Below are 17,783 nucleotides of genomic sequence, written 5' to 3'. Positions count from 1 at the left end.
AGTTTTAATGGCTAAATTATTTTATTTCACTGAATCTTCTTTGTTCAAAGTTTAATTTAACCGCAAGACTTTGTTTTTATTATTATAATATAAATATAATATAATTATTAGAAATGATAAAAATTGAATTTTACCAAAAATTTTAATTGGCCCACACACTAAAAAAGAAATCTTGATTTCAGCCTATTTTTGAGGCTGAATTTAAGGTGTAAACGGAGTCAGACCAATTAAAAAAGGACAGACTTATGCAAAATATATGGGCTTAATTTAAGGTGTAAACGGTTTAAGACTTTGTTTTTACTGTGCAATAAACTCTTTATTTTTGTATTAATTTTAAAATCAAAAAATTTATTAATATAAGCACTTTGTATTTTTTGTTTGCGAAATCGACAAAATGCTAGATAAAAATTTGGCTAAATAAAAGTAATAAAAATCTGTTAAATTTTTAAACACAGATGATTAAAAATTTGGTTAATTTAAAAAATTTGTTTAATAAATAAATTAATAAATTTAATAAATAAAGTTTTAATTACAATTTACAAACTAAATGAAAATTTTGTTAAATAGAATTTCGGTAATTATAAAATTTTGCTATTTCCTTAAAGGAAATTGTGTTTTTCTCATATTTGAAAATTGTCGTGCAATAAAAATAAGATCAATTTTTTTAATACAAAATTTTCTGTATTCTCAAATTATACATGAATAATAATTTAATAATGATGACATGTGATTTTTAAATATGAATAGAGAGAGAGATAGATATTTTTTTCTCTTGATGAATGATAATTCCGTAAATCCTATTTTAAATTTGCTTATATTATATGCTAAATATAGCATTAGAAATTCACTTTTGTTCACTCGTGTTGAGTATATATATATATGAGAGAAAAATTTGAAAAATCATTACAAAATGTATTTGACATTTACATATACTTTTAGTGCGACACATTTTGTAGATTTAATATTTACCTGGCATAATTTACACATGTGCATATAGCAAACTTTGATGAGGTTTCTTGGAATATTATATATATTTATATTTGTTGGTGAAGATAAAAGTCTTTGGAAATTCCCAGTGACATTTTATTTACCAATTTCATATAAGTCATTGCACCTAACTTGTTTGATTGAATTTTTTCAATTTCTCGCTATAGAGAGTTCAATTCTTTTTTTTTAACTTTCTTCGTTATTTTTAGTTTTCCTCTCTGTTATTTTTTTAATTTCAAATTTTCAACCAATTTGGATAATTCTGTATATGAAATAAAATTTTCTCTTCGGTGGGTTGCATAAGGAGCTAAAGACCAAGGTACAATCAAACGGAATATATATATATATATATATATATAAAGAAAAAATATATTCTATTAATAGCTTTAGCATATATAGCTATTAGTCGAGTGAATTATTTTTATTGTTTAGATAAATATTTATTCTTATCTCTTGACGATTTTACCTTGGCCTTAAGCTTGTTCCCTTAACGTGTCAACTTAAGACATTTAAAATGTGAAGAACGAGTTTTATCGCGGTTTTTATATGCGTTCAGAGCACCACACCAAGTATCCTTGGAGTATCGACACTCGCATCAGCAGCAACGTTGTCCATTTGCCAGGTGTATATACTCTTCTACATACATATGGGCTGTTGATCTGTGTGTTCGCGTAAAAGCGCTAACATCACTTTACTATATATATATATATATATATTAAAGTAAAGTGCTAAGATTCCCCAAGTGGATTTCCTTTTGCGCCATGGCGAGGACGCTATAAATAAATCGCTCTCCACAGCCTCCCTGAGAACGGAAAGTAGCTCGCCTTCGAGTTCCGTAACGAATTCTCAGGATTCGCATTATTATTGCTGAATTGCATCGGTCGATGGTCGCGTAGCCACTAATAATTATTAATTGCTCGCGGGACACGATCTGCGCTTCCGTAAATGAAATGTCATTGGCTTCAACATTTTTTATTATTATTAACAGTGCGTACATTGCACCTTCAACATGTGCCAATGGTTTTCTATTATCCTCGATTAGTGGGAAAAAAAAATTATTTAACTGATTCGATCAAAATTTTCCGTTTTTGGACACATTTTAACCCGAAACCGAATGATATTGCTGAAGTCCGCAACGTTTTCAAAAACGAAAAATTAAAATAGAATTATTTTTTCATGTCAATTATTTATCTCTAATTTTGATTTGCACAAACTTTCAAGAAATTAATACATAAAAACCAATTACCCCTCGAATAATTTTAATTTTAACCCATAAAGTAATAGATATATTGTCTAATTATTTTTTCGTTTTCGTTATTATAAAAACGTTGCGGACTTCAGCATAATTTTCTTTTCGGAAAAATTATTTCTACCGCGAAAAAAAGCGAACGATTTTACTGATCATTTCTCTTGGAAATATTTATATCCAATTTTCGAAAATAAAAAATTTACTTTGGAATATTATTCAAAATTAGAATTCTAGAAAAATGAAATGCTTTTGATGAGTAATTTTTTCACACTTACAATTAGAAAAATATAATAAACTGATTGGATTTTTTATTTTGAAAAAACATTTTTTTTTAGTTTTCTATATTAGAAACTCATAAGTTGATGAAGTGATTAAAAAAAAAAAGCATGAAGTAATATAATTATAGTACTATAGATTTCCTTGTATTTTATTAGTCACATAAAATTCCATTCCTTGTGAAAATTGCAATTACATTTCCTCTCTTTTTTTTCTGACAAAGTCCTTTAAAAATTTTTAATTTCAATTTTAATGTTTGAAATGATAAAAAAAAAAAAAAAATACAAGTCGATTCGTATTTGAAATAAATGAATTGTTTTTATTTGCCATCTTACCATGCGTAACTAATCGCGATTCTCTTCCTCTGTTATATGCTCGGGTTCCGCGCATTATCGCGGTAATCCTATCTATCTTTTGGATCACCTGATCGAGGCCGGTGACTATTATAATAGTTATTAAAGGAAGTAATTGAGCGAGGAGGTTTACAAGCGTATAACTGGAATGTTCTTTGCAATATGTATATATACTCTAAAGGCACTGAAACTGCAAAATTCCTGCGAATTCATGCCTTTCATTTTATTTATAGAAACTAATTCATTATATACCTTTTTCGTAATTATTGATCCGGCAAAAATTGAATTTTATTAATTTTTAAAGAACTGTATTAATTTTATAAAATAGAATTTTCGAATTATTCTCATTTGATTTGAATTTGAGTTAAATAAAAATTTTATTAAACAAATAAAAATTTATTACACCGAGAGAAATGTTTTATTTGAACCAAACATAATATGAGTTAAATAAATATATATATTTGTCTTACAGCCTACTAGCCTATTTATTTGGCGTAAATAAATTTTTTTAATTAAATAAAAATTTATTTGAATTAAATAAAAATTTATTTGAATCAAATAAATATTAATTAGACTGTGAGACAAATATATAAATAATTTCTCTTGTTTTGCGACAAATATATTTTCTATCTGCTTGAAATAAATTTTTATTTGTCTCAAATATAAATTATTTCTTTGGATTATATATACCGGTACAGTAAATTTTCATTTAATAAAATTTCTATATTTAGTGGAAAATTTTGTTAAATGAAAATTTCGTAAACTAAAGAAGGCACGTTACATAAACATATAATTAGAATTATTAATCATTAATTGTAATTATTGGAAAAATTTATAATTTATAAAATACTCGAAAATTGTGGAATGAGTTTTCCCGGATGTGATGTGTCTGTTTGGGTTTATTTTGTTCTTCTAGTTAATAATTATTATTAATTATATACCGTTTGCAATTGCAAATTCATTCCTCGTTTCTCGATAATAAGTCAGTCTCTTTATATATATAAAAATTATAATTCTTTTAGACTCATTTTGCTTTTATTAAAGGTTGTGTGTGATTTATTCACATCGGAAGAAAATGTATGAGGATTTTCATTGACAGTTTTAAGAAAGAAAAAAAAGAGAGAGAGAGAAGAGAAAAAAAAATCTTATTCGTGGATGAGTAATAGAATATAACCTCACAAATACTTTCAATGACAAGGTTTTTCTTTCTTATTTAATGTAAATTCTTTTATTTTTTTTTTAAACTTGTTTCGTCCTCTTTTTGAGGTCATTTGACCTTTTATCGAAATATATTTTTTAATTATAAATTAATCTTCTCAATAATATTAGAAATTAGAATTTGAAAAAAAGGAATTTTTATAAATAAATTAATAATTTTTAATTTAAATAAAAAAATTGTTTTCTAATTGGAAACAAAATGTGTCATAAAAATATAAATTATATTAAACATGTCTTGTATTCTTTATAACGATTCATTGATAAGTTTCATAATATAGAGGAGATAATAAAATAATCAACAGAAAATGATAATTGTTTGCGTAGTTGCATATTTTACAATAATTTTTCTTCTATTCTTTTATATTCTACGATGGACTAATTGTAGAATAAAAACGTCATTCATGTTATTGAGTTTTTGATTTACCACATATTGAATAAGAAAGAAAAAACATATTGTTATTGAATAGTACACAATATTTTTATTTAAATTTGTCGAAAGTTATATCAGTTTTATTGTAAATATAATAATATTACTTTTTGCAACTTTTACAATTGATAACAATAATTGGATAAAATTTTCGTAAATCATTTTCACAATTTGTTTTTTACTATTTAATTTTTTACAAAATTAATTAAAATTTTTTTGAAAATTATTTTAAGATTTTAAAGTCATTTAATTTATTTATGGAAAAAAGAAATTCAAATTTTTTGAAAATTATTTTTAAAGTCATTTAATTTATTTATGGAAAAAAAAATTCAATTTTTTTTGACTTTTTCTATATTTCAAATGAATGTTTAATTTAATAATTGAAAGCATCTTTGACTTGTGACTTTTTAAATGGCTTTTAATATCGGAGGATGATTAAATGAAACTTTACTATATATTGATAAGATGTATAGTAACAGGTCAAGATCATATTAACATGACGCAAATTCATTCGTCAATAAAAATGAATGACTTTATAACTAAAGAAGAAATAAAAAAAAAAAAAGACGAAACTTTTGATTGTCTCAAAGGCATCTGAAGGTAATTTCATTCACAATATTTAATCAATTGTGATAAACCAGTCACTTTAATTGCATATATAGAGTTGGTTTGTTCTTTTGATGACTTTGAAAAGGATTTCTTTTAAATAAATTAAAATGACTTTGAAATAATGTTTTATAGTAAAAAATTTCTAATTTTTTCTTTGATTTTTTTTTTATTTGCAAATTTTTTCGGTGGAATATTCTATTATTTTTGATTATAGGAAAATTCATTTAAAATTTCCCTTATAGATTTGAAAAATTAAAAAAAAAATAGTGTAAATAGTAAAAAAAATTTTTTTTTTTTTTTAATTAAATGCGTGAATGTATTCGCGAAGATGAACAAGTGTCGCTTGATGCTGCAATATAGTGTTTTAACACTCATCGAAGAGACTTGTGTGATGTCATCTCCACAAGTCAAGAACCAATTTAATCGGTCATTACGAAAGCAGCACGAGACTGATAGAATTGAATTTACGGAAACGCGCGAAGGGGAAAATCATACTTATTATACTTGGATGAAAACGACAGTCTATAATTAATAATCGCCTTCGCACACAGATAAGTGAAGTAAAAATATTCGCAGCAGTGACAAGACTACTTTTTTTCTCTCTCTCTCTCTCTCTTCTTTTAATCAGCTTATCGACAAGAAAAAAAAATTTATTAAGATAAAAAAATTTTTTTTTTTTTTTTTTTTTTATCGATGTACTAATTTTATACATTTTTACAATGAATAAAGGGGGAAAAAAACTTGTACCTCTTTCGAAGTGTTTAAGTATTTATTATAATTCTTTTATAATGATTTTATTATCATTAATGAAACATTAACGATTTTAAAATCGAATTAGAAACTTGTTTTATAAATCAAATTATATAAATTTAAAATTTTCTTTCTACTGTGATTAATTTGATTTTTCATTAAAACATTTACGAGATAACAAAACATTGAAAATGTTTTATTGAGAAAAATTAACATTTCTTGGGAATAATGCATTTTTTTTTTCAAATTTGCTATTACAATTTACTATTACTATTTTTTATTTAGAAATTTTTTTTGCTATACTTTTATTTGATATGATGCGCGTGATAATAGAAAAAAGAATATAAAGTTCAAGAAAAAATAAAGTAGGATCAGATTAATTGATTAATTTTCTTTTTTTTGTTATTAATTACTGTACGTAGTTAATTATATTTTTAATAATTAAATATTAATATTTGTGAATTTAAAAAAAAAATTATTTTTTTATTAAAAAATTGATGAATTTAATTTGATTAAAAAAAAAATTGATGCCCCATAGTTTTTTGAAAATATAATTCCAAATATTATTACTCATGTACATATTATTATCGTATGATCCCAAGTTCTTTCATGTTTCGTAGTAAAATGGACAAAAACACACGTTCCATAGTTCAAATTCTCGTGTTTATTTCTATATCATTTCCCCAAGTCAATTATTATTTGCTACGTAAAATAGTAGTGACGTTTTCTGTTTTAATTATAATCTATTCTGTCATTTATTTCCTTTTGGAAATATATTTTGCCAAGTCATCTTTTTTTTTTTTTTTTTATTATTCGGAAGCAAAAAAAAAAATTATTCTTCTTATTTGTCAAAACTGTAAAATTTTTCTTTTCGTATTGTTAACTTACAAAAAAAAAATTAACTTATAGGATTTTTCTCCAAAATTAGAAAAAAAAATGAATGTAAATTAAAATTTACATTTATATGATCTTGAAATAGATAATAATTACGTGTTAAAGGGTTAAAAATTGTTACACTCTGGTTAATTTAATTTCATTGGAAACTTGGACATGTTCCTTTTTTTTTTACGTTATCAGATTCAATTGAAAGGAATTAAGTGATAATTAGTTGACAGTCGAGTATCTGCAGACAGCTGGACGCATATTCTATTGTTCAAGTCATGTTTTTTTCTGCATTTTTATTCCTCTTGTCAAATTATTTGCACGATTCCGTTTTATTAGAGACAAATAATTAAATGCTCCGCACAATTTTTCTGAGTAGTTTTCTTTTTCATGGATTTTTCAAATAAATATAATTATAATAGCAATAATTAATAATAATAATAATAATAATAAATTCAACAAAAAATATAATTATTATTTTTAAATTAAATGATAAGAAATGTGCAGTTATAGATTAATAAATTTTTTAATTGGTTTTTTAGTTGCAAAAATGTATGACTGATAATGTCATTAATTAATAAATATATAATGATAATTAACAAAAAAAAAGGGTCTTATCAGAAATTCTTATGTAATAATTTTTAAATAGTTATTTTTGTCGCGTTATCTTTCCTCTGTGTTGGTTCGCACGAATATTTATTGCGATAAATATTATATTGTATATTTTATAATTGTTGTCGATGCAAAAGTACATCACCGTTATATAGAAACATTATCCTATCATATATACACACACACACACATCGTATATAGAATTTAATATAAACTCGAGACGTGTTAGCAAATATTTGTTTGCTATATAATGCACGACAAGATTGTTTCCATATTTAAAATGCCCGTTCATTATCATTATTTGCATTCCTTTATGGTATAAATAAATTTCTTATATATACATTATATAAAAAAGTTGGAAATAATATGTGTATTTTTGTACTTTTTTAAATAATAATTTTTAAAAAACAAAAAATTTTTTTAAATTTAATTAAAAATTTTTAAGATTTGATTTTTTTTTTTAAATATTGGAATGTACTTTTTTGTGGTAGTGAGAATAAGAAAGCTTGTTCGCGTCATTAATTCATTTATATTCTTTCACTGCAAATGCCATTTAACTTCTATTTATTCAGTGAACAATGTATATTCATTAGAATAAATATTACTTGCTCGCGCTTATATATCCATTAGTCCGTATGTACATAAATACACATGTACATAAAACTTAAAATTGATCATTAGTAAAATGTTTATTATTCCATTTTTATAAAAGTGTTTTCTAAATTGACGCGTCCGGAAATAGCACTTTTTTTCCATTTCCATTTTAATCAACTACAAGTAATAAAAATAGATTTTCAAGTGCATGAGTATATTTTGCCTATTCTTGTCAGATATATATGATTCAGATATTTGCTTTTTTTATTTTTTTATATATATATACAGATAATAGAAAAAATTTATATTTGCTTTGAAATTTTTTGCTTACACATAAATAAATTTATAAAATATAGTCATAAAGAATATTTTAACTTATTGTATGATATTTTCTTTTTTGCCATTCGAGTTATTGTAGATAGAAGAAAAGGCATATTTTTGAAGGAAAAATATTTTTAATTACAAAATTTTTAATTTCGAAAAATGTAGTCTTGATTTTTTTTCTTTAAAGTCAGTTATGCAAAATCTATTTTTGCAAAATTCTTTTTTTAATTTTTGAAATCGGAATGACAAAATGTAATTTTAATTTGCAAGTATAGGAAAAAAATCACTATGTATAAAATTTGCAAAAATATGGAAAAAAATTGAAATTTTTTTTTTTTTTTTAAACACGCACCTTGAAATGTTGCGTTGATATCAAAGATAAGGTTAACTTGGATACTCGTAGCACGACTTGTAGGGTTGTGATGATGGCGTCGTGACGACCACCGTCTAATATACCTCTCAACGGGTGTCCGAGTCTTCCTGAAGAACACCCCTCTATCTTTTCACTTTGACGTTTTCTCTCGTGACATATTTTTATCTTTTTTTCTCCCTTTTTTGCTCTCTCTTTTTTCTCTCTCCCCCTCTCTCTTTTTTTTCTATCTCACTCTTTGCCTCCCTCTATCTGCCATTCAAAAAGATATCTTCTTTCTATCTTCTGCACCTTGTTCCCCATTTTCTCTCTTTCTATATATATATATATATATATATATTGCCCCTCATTTCTGGTATAGTCTAATTGTAACGGTGGGAAGAACAAGGTACAAAATAGAGTCTACAATCTTCGTAATAAGTAGTTGCTGCTTTCTTCAAGAAAAGCTCATTAAGAGCCACAGAGAGAATATAGGTACATATCGAGCTGTCTATATGTCTACACGATTTATATTTTATTGAAGATATACCCTCTTTTTTTACGCCCACATGTTTTAGAAAAAAATAAAATTTTCCGAAAATCAATTTTCAAAATAAATTATTAATTTAAAATAAAATTTTAGGGTGTTTTTTTCTTTCAAAATTTGAAGGAAAAAAAAATTTTTGGAAATATTTGATAATTATAACAATAATTGAATTAATAAATTTAATAATTGAAAATGCAATAGTAATTAAATTTATTATTATTATTATTATTATGAATAAATAATTATTAAATAAATAAAAAAAAGGAAATTTTTTTATGAATTTGTTTCAAATAAAAATTGTATATAATTCGGCTAAATAGAAATTTGAAATTAACATCCGCGAAGATAGACAAGTTTTGTTGAAAAAAAAATTTTATATAGTGATAAAATTTTTATTTTGTTTTTTTTTTGATGAAAAAATAAATAGATTTTATGATCGAATCATGTCTATTCAGCATCATATTCGTTTATGATGCACAGGTATATAGCGAAAAGATATATAGTATATAAAAACATAAGAAACCAATTTTCGGATACACGTGTATCTCATCTCTCGATAGAAATCGTCTGACACGTGTCATCAAGTTATGTGAACACGAGGAGGTCCTAATTGCAAACTAGATATCAGACTCGCCGATTTACTTTGTGATAAATATAACTGTGCATTATAAATATGAAATGATGATAAAAACCACCAAATATGTCTTTAAATAAACGTTTTTTTTTTTTATCATTGAAGTCGAAATTTTAATTAAATTACATTTTAGTATTCAATTAAAATTATTAAGTAATTAAAATCAAAATAATTACTTAATTATAATATTCCATTAATTTGTCAAAACAGTATTTTTTAATATAAATTAAAAATAAAATTATTTATTAAATTATATTTTTATTAATGTATTAAAATTATTATTATTATTAGAATTATTTTTAATTTATCACTCGGAAGCACGTAATAAAAATAATATCGATCACCCCGAGTCAAAATTATGTATAAAAAAGTGTAAAAAAAAAATTTATAAAATTAGAATGTTATAATTTTATTTTCATATATGAATGAATAATGACGATTTCCTTTGAACTGAAGAGAATGAAAAACTCTTTGTATGTATTTGTGTATGTATATAGTTTCTGACGTCAAAGTTTTCTAAAACTGAGAGATTGAAAATAAGAAAAAAAAAGAAAAAAGTTTGAAAAGTCCTCCATTTGACTTTCATATATATATATAAGGGTTTTGCTACATATTTCGTCGACGTCGTCAAAACAGAGTTGACACTTTTGTATATAAAGGGTCCATCCTTATAGATAATTAGAGGTATTCCAGATCTCGTTCTCAAATAATGAGACATTGCGTATATTTTTTTTGATTAAAGGGAAAAAACGGCCATACACATCGCATATAGATTAAAATTATTCTTGACGCAGTATATATATATATATAAAAAAAGCGTCAACGTCGCGTCGCCCCGAAACCAGGGACGCATTTCAATGTCACAAGAACCTGAGGCACCATACAAATTTACTAATTTCCACTGACCTCAATTTAAAAAAAAAAATAAAATAAAAAAATTATTCTTTATTGGAAAAATTTCTTATGATTTTTAGAAAATTTTATCTCAAATAATTTTTCTTTCCAGAAATAGTGGAAAACAATTTTTCCAATAGAATTCTCAATATTAATCTTACACTGAAAAAAAAATTTATTTGATTCAAATACTCGATTACTTGACTATTATCAAATAAATATTTATTTGTATCAAATAATTATTATTTAAGAGTCAATTAAATGGTATTTGTTTCAAGTACAGAAATTATTGGTTCAAATACAATTTATTTAATTCAAATAAAAATTATTTGGATCAAATAAATATTTATTTGATAATACTCAAGTAATCGAGTATTTGAATCAAATAAATTTTCGTTTTCAGTGTATAAGAAAATGGAAATTAATTTTTTGTTGGCACAATTAAAAATTTTGTTGTCAAAATAAAACTTTGGTTAAAAAAAATAATATACAAAAATTTATAACTAATGAGTAATGAATTTGAAAATAATGTTAATTTTAATTTTAATTCAATTCTAATAACGATTCTAATAAAGTATTTATTATTTTCTGTTTCAGGTGAGTCAAACAAGTGATATTTTCTGTCAAATTATTCGTAAGTAAATATTTTTTTTTGTAATTTACTGTTTTTAATTAAATTATATCTCGATGATTATAATTTTTTTATCAAGGATTGGAAAAGAATTTTTTTAAAAGAATTCCCATGCTATTAATATAATTTATATTTTTTTGTAATATTAATATTTATTAATATTTTAATATTTTATTATTATCATTATTATTATTATTATAATTAATATTTTTAAATTTAAAGAATTTTTAGTTCCAAAAATGTTATGTTTTTTTTGAAAGAAATTATTTTTTTCAATTCATTTCTATGGATTTCATCTTCTTTTTTTTATAAATAATGAAGTGTGTGAAAATCTATTACTTTATCTTAAGAGTAGATTGTAAAAATATTCCTTATTCGATTAATTTCAATTGGTTGAATTCACAATTTCAATGAAATTGCACTTTAACAATTTTTTTTTTTCTTTTTTTTTTACTTTATGCGAAATAAATTGAATTTAACGTCAGTATATTTTATTATTTCCAATCGCGCACATTTGCTCTTTGAGTTGGTTACGCATAGCAATTCATACACATGCTTGCCGATTCATTTGCAGGAAAAATTCTTTTTCAATTCTTGACGCGTTTATCCACCTTTACTTGCTCTCGCACCTCTTTGGTGCATTCATGTCTCTGCCAAGTACACACCTTAAAAACAATCAACTTGATTTTAAATCACCGAAACGTGTGAACATGTGTAAATTTTTTTTTTCATTTCTATTTTTCGATATATTTTTTCAAATTATTATTATTATATTTTGAAATATAATTTTTAGATTATAAATTAAATTAGTTAGTTAATATTTGTTAGTTGGAAATATTTTTTTTCAATATTGTAGGTTAAATAATATATTTTTTTTTCTATTCTGAAACCTAAGGTTTTATTGACAAGTCAAGTTCAGAAATTTGCATTATTATAAATATATTGAATTTTTCTTCTCTTATTTTCATCAAGGATTTCCTGATGGCTATATGATATTTGTAAATATCTTATTGAGTATATATAAAAAAAAAAAAAAAATTCAAAGACAATTTTCAGTGTCATCGCTCTATTATACTGGCGTGAAATTCGACGAGTCATTTCAAAGAATAGTTTCATCAGCTTTTCAATTAGTATGAATTTCACGATCTCTCGTGTACACTATAGACAGGTTTTCCACATGTCACATATTGGCAATTTGCCACCCGCCTTTTCCTTCATACCGCAATAAAAGTAACGCGTCAAGTGAAATAGAGCAAACAGAGTTGAAATGACCTGTCACATGTTAGGAATGTCAACTATTAAATTATTATTAATTTAATATATCGAAAAAAAGTATAATAAAATAGTAAAATATTCGAAAATTGAGAATAAAATGGAATTTATTTTAGAAATATATTTTTTTACATAATTTATTATTTAAATCAGTTTATTTTACTCTTAAAATAAGAATGTTTTAAATATAGAAAATATTCTTAAGAGTAAAGTATACTAAATTAATAAAAAAAAATGTAAATATTTTTCTAAAATTACCAAAGATATATTCTCAATTTCAGAATATTTTTTGATAATGGAAAATAAGGAAAAAGTCAACCATATAAATATATTCGAGTATTGCGCTATGAGTAATAATTATTTTTAACTACTTCTTTATGAAATATATATATATCGGTTCGCGGGCAAAAAAAAAATCGTAACTTAAGAATTGTTATGTTCGTGTCAATTTTGATTAGGTTCTATTTCACTGCACTGACAGTTATATAAATTTTGTCATTGGCTTCTAGAATGAGTTTAATAATTGTACATACCTTTTTGTAAGTAATAATTAAAAAAATTTTTTTTTTTACTAAAACTAAATTTTTGAATTAAATATAAATAAAAGGAAGGTTCCTCAATTAATGAAAATATGTTTAATATTATCACGATTGATTATGATATATAACCACATTCTTGTATAAGAATTGCGCAGTTGCGGCTCCGCGGGCCACTACATTGTGGTTTTTCTATATATCCACTATATTATAATGTATTTTGCAAACTCATGGACGACCAGAGTTTCCTTTCTTCCTTCCTTCCTTCTTAAAGGAAAAAAAAAAATGAAAAATCTTGGACGAACCTTGATTTCCCTCTTTCTCTTTACTTCCTTGTTTAATCTTATACTTTTTTCTTATTATTATCCTGCACATTTTTTATATTTCTATTCCTTACGTTTATTTTTTTTCAAAATACATTTTTTAAAACGGAAATGAAATATCTATTTATATTGTTTTATTTTCGATTTTTCGTTACTTTACATATATATAAAATATATATGTGTGTATAATAAATTGAAATATATTTTCAAGGGCAAACTTGAGTCGAAAGCAAATACTTCTTGGACTATAAGAAAATTTCCCCCCTGTGTGTGCATATATATAATTATAATCTTCCACTTGGTGACCATAATTATAGAGTAAATAATTGGATCGTGCACGAAGGCCATTATTATTTCTACTTAAAATAATCACCTTTTTTTAAAAAAAAATTATTACGACTTTTATCGGAATTTAAAAGGAAAATTCCGCTGAAAAGCAATAGGAAAAATTGAGCTGGGTTGTTTTGTTTCACATATATATATATGTAAATATAATGAAATGCCAGGAAGTGGCGTGAAATCATAAATTCAGTTTTGAGAAAAAATTTTTTTTTTCATATTTTTTGAAAATATTCTGTATAAATATGGTAAATACGATCAAAATGTATTATTGTAATAATTAACTAAAAAATCGAACAAGAGCGAGTTGCAAACGAACTGCAACCAAGGACTCCATAGCTGTGATATCGTTTGTACTTTTTTTCTTTCGTAGAAACCAATAGTTGTAACATAATTTGTAAATTATTTAAGTTCTTTCTTTTTCTTTCTTTTTTGCATGTAGCACTTAGTTTTAGATGTTACCAATGGTTGTAGAAATCATTGGTAACTTTGCTTGTAGTTTTAGTTGTTACCAATGGTTGTTGAAATCATTGGTAACTTTTGCTTGTAGTTTTAGTTGTAGTTAGTAGTTACCAATGGTTGTGGAAATCATTGGTAACTTTTTGCATGTAGTTGTAGTTAGTATTTATCAATGGTTGTAGAAATCATTGGTAACTTTGCTTGTAGTTTTAGTTGTTACCAATGGTTGTTGAAATCATTGGCAACTTTTGCTTGTAGTTTTATTTGTAGTTAATAGTTACCAATGGTTATAGAAATCATTGGTAACTTTTTGCTTGTAGTTAGTCGTTATCAATGGTTGTAGAAATCATTGGTAACATTTTGCTTGTAGTTTTAGTTTTAGTTAGTTGTTATCAATGGTTGTAGAAATCATTGGTAACATTTGCTTGTAGTTAGTAGTTACCAATGGTTGTAGAAATCATTGGTAACATTTGCGTGTAGTTTTAGTTAGTAGTTACCAATGGTTGTAGAAATTATTAGTAACTTTCGCTTGTAGTTTTAGTTGTTACCAATGGTTGTAGAAATTATTAGTAACTTTTGCTTGTAGTTTTATTTGTAGTTAGTAGTTACCAATGGTTGTAGAAATCATTGGTAACTTTTTGCTTGTAGTTAGTTGTTACGAATGGTTGTAGAAATCATTGGTAACATTTTGCTTGTAGTTTTAGTTGTAGTTAGTTGTTATCAATGGTTGTAGAAATCATTGGTAACATTTGCTTGTAGTTAGTAGTTACCAATGGTTGTAGAAATCATTGGTAACATTTGCGTGTAGTTTTAGTTAGTAGTTACCAATGGTTGTAGAAATTATTAGTAACTTTCGCTTGTAGTTTTAGTTGTTACCAATGGTTGTAGAAATTATTAGTAACTTTTGCTTGTAGTTTTATTTGTAGTTAGTAGTTACCAATGGTTGTAGAAATCATTGGTAACTTTTTGCTTGTAGTTAGTTGTTACGAATGGTTGTAGAAATCATTGGTAACATTTTGCTTGTAGTTTTAGTTGTAGTTAGTTGTTATCAATGGTTGTAGAAATCATTGGTAACATTTGCTTGTAGTTAGTAGTTACCAATGGTTGTAGAAATCATTGGTAACATTTGCGTGTAGTTTTAGTTAGTAGTTACCAATGGTTGTAGAAATTATTAGTAACTTTCGCTTGTAGTTTTAGTTGTTACCAATGGTTGTAGAAATTATTAGTAACTTTTGCTTGTAGTTTTATTTGTAGTTAGTTGTTATCAATGGTTGTAGAAATCATTGGTAACTTTTTGCATGTAGTTTTAGTTAGTTGTTACTAATGGTTGTAGAAATCATTAGTAACTTTTTGCATGTAGTTGTAGTTAGTAGTTATCAATGGTTGTTGAAATCATTGGTAACTTTTTTCATGTAGTTTTAGTTAGTTGTTACTAATGGTTGTAGAAATCATTAGTAACTTTTGCTTGTAGTTTTAGTTGTTACCAATGGTTGTAGAAATCATTAGTAACTTTTGCTTGTAGTTTTTTTTGTAGTTAGTAGTTATCAATGGTTGTAGAAATCCTTGGTAACTTTTGCTTGTAGTTTTATTTGTAGTTAGTAGTTACCAATGGTTGTAGAAATCATTGGTAACTTTTTGCTTGTAGTTAGTTGTTACGAATGGTTGTAGAAATCATTGGTAACATTTTGCTTGTAGTTTTAGTTGTAGTTAGTTGTTATCAATGGTTGTAGAAATCATTGGTAACATTTGCTTGTAGTTAGTAGTTACTAATGGTTGTAGAAATCATTGGTAACATTTGCGTGTAGTTTTAGTTAGTAGTTACCAATGGTTGTAGAAATCATTGGTAACATTTGCATGTAGTTTTAGTTAGTTGTTACCAATGGTTGTAGAAATCATTGGTAACTTTTACTTGTAGTTTTATTTGTAGTTAGTAGTTACCAATGGTTGTAGAAATCATTGGTAACTTTTTGCATGTAGTTTTAGTTAGTTGTTACTAATGGTTGTAGAAATCATTAGTAACTTTTTGCATGTAGTTGTAGTTAGTAGTTATCAATGGTTGTTGAAATCATTGGTAACTTTTTTCATGTAGTTTTAGTTAGTTGTTACTAATGGTTGTAGAAATCATTAGTAACTTTTGCTTGTAGTTTTTTTTGTAGTTAGTAGTTATCAATGGTTGTAGAAATCCTTGGTAACTTTTGCTTGTAGTTTTATTTGTAGTTAGTAGTTACCAATGGTTGTGGAAATCATTGGTAACTTTTTGCATGTTGTACTTAGTTTTATGTTTTTTCTTTAGTAGATTCTAATTCAGTAATTTTTTTTACCTTACGTTTCAGTGCGTTTGCAACTCAACTTGTCTGATTTTTTATTTTCTTGGATTTTTGTTTATTTTTATAATAGAAATATTGATTATTATATATTTTTTTGTAAACTAAAATTTTTTCTAGCAATTTTTACTTAAAGAAGTATGTTTTATCATGAATTTTTGCAACAGTGTTATATTAACTCCATAATTATAAAGAATAACGATGTTTCTAAATAATTATAAAACAGGAATCTTTATATATTCGAAGGTATTATTTTTTTAAAAAAGTGAATCTTTTGTTTCTTGCATTTTGCAGAATCGTATTTCGATGCAGCACGTCTCTCTTTGTCCTTGAATGTATATTTTTGATTTTTTCCTTGATGTGAAGTTGCATTTTTATTTTTAATTTATTTTTTTTTTGTATTTTTTGATGTTGTCATTTCTTATGAAACATGTGGAGAATTTAAGTTTGTGAATTGAAATCCGGTTATGGAGTTTTTTTTTTGTTTTTTTTTTTGTGCATTTGTAGTCTTCGATCGCGTGCCTTGCTTTCATTCGAGCGAGACTGGATTCGGTGTCACGGCCGTTCGTAGATCATTACTGTAATATACTGTACCTGCGGGATATATATACATGTATACGCGAGAGTTGACTCTCCTTTTATTTTGAATCTCTCTCGCTGCTGCCACGCTGTCTAGGCGACTATCTTGTGCAGCAGCTATATGCCTCTCTTGCCCCCCTCCACCGTCTTCACTCTTTACACATAAACATATTTTAAATAGGTACACCAGATATTTTACATTTCCTCATTTACTATTTTTTCTATTTTACACTGTAAAAAAAAGGAAGTTAGATTTTAACTTGAGATTCTTTAAAAGTCCCACCCTTTTGGAAAGGGAGTTAATTTAACGTTAATTGATTTTTTTGGCTCTTTTTTGGATTGATTTTTAACATCGAAAATTTTACACCCAAGTTGACTTTAATTTCCTTAAATTTTTATCCATTTTTATTTGTTTTTTTTTTAATATAAAAATTAAATTATCAATTGCATAGCGCAAATGAGAATATTTATATGAGGAAAAGTTTATATGTTTTTTTTTTAAATGTGGTTGTAATATATATGTATATATTGCTGAGAATTTATGTAACAGAACTTGTCCTTGTTTGCTTTACTAGATGGAATGCTTTCAGATTAATTTTATCTGAAAACATCTGT

The 17,783-nt window shown here is 25.1% G+C and overlaps 2 protein-coding genes across 2 annotated transcripts in view; one reads left to right on the top strand and one right to left on the bottom strand.

The window, feature by feature from the left end:
- The window catches only part of LOC127290489 (ion transport peptide-like), a 32,250-nt gene extending 23,507 nt beyond the window's left edge, over nt 1-8,743 (bottom strand). Inside the window, exon 1 of the mRNA XM_051319077.1 lies at nt 8,634-8,743. The gene's annotated coding sequence lies outside the window, so the exon portion shown is untranslated. The remainder of the gene's footprint in view (nt 1-8,633) is intronic.
- The window catches only part of LOC127290480 (peroxisomal leader peptide-processing protease), a 54,365-nt gene that overhangs the window by 28,362 nt on the left and 8,220 nt on the right, over nt 1-17,783 (top strand). Inside the window, exon 2 of the mRNA XM_051319061.1 lies at nt 11,303-11,339. The gene's annotated coding sequence lies outside the window, so the exon portion shown is untranslated. The remainder of the gene's footprint in view (nt 1-11,302; nt 11,340-17,783) is intronic.

Source organism: Leptopilina boulardi, unplaced genomic scaffold (assembly GCF_019393585.1).
Source record: "Leptopilina boulardi isolate dan_hultmark-lab unplaced genomic scaffold, ZJU_Lbou_2.1 LbouV2_70, whole genome shotgun sequence".
NCBI classification, from domain to species: domain Eukaryota; kingdom Metazoa; phylum Arthropoda; class Insecta; order Hymenoptera; family Figitidae; genus Leptopilina; species Leptopilina boulardi.
This window is presented reverse-complemented; position numbering and strand designations above follow the sequence as displayed.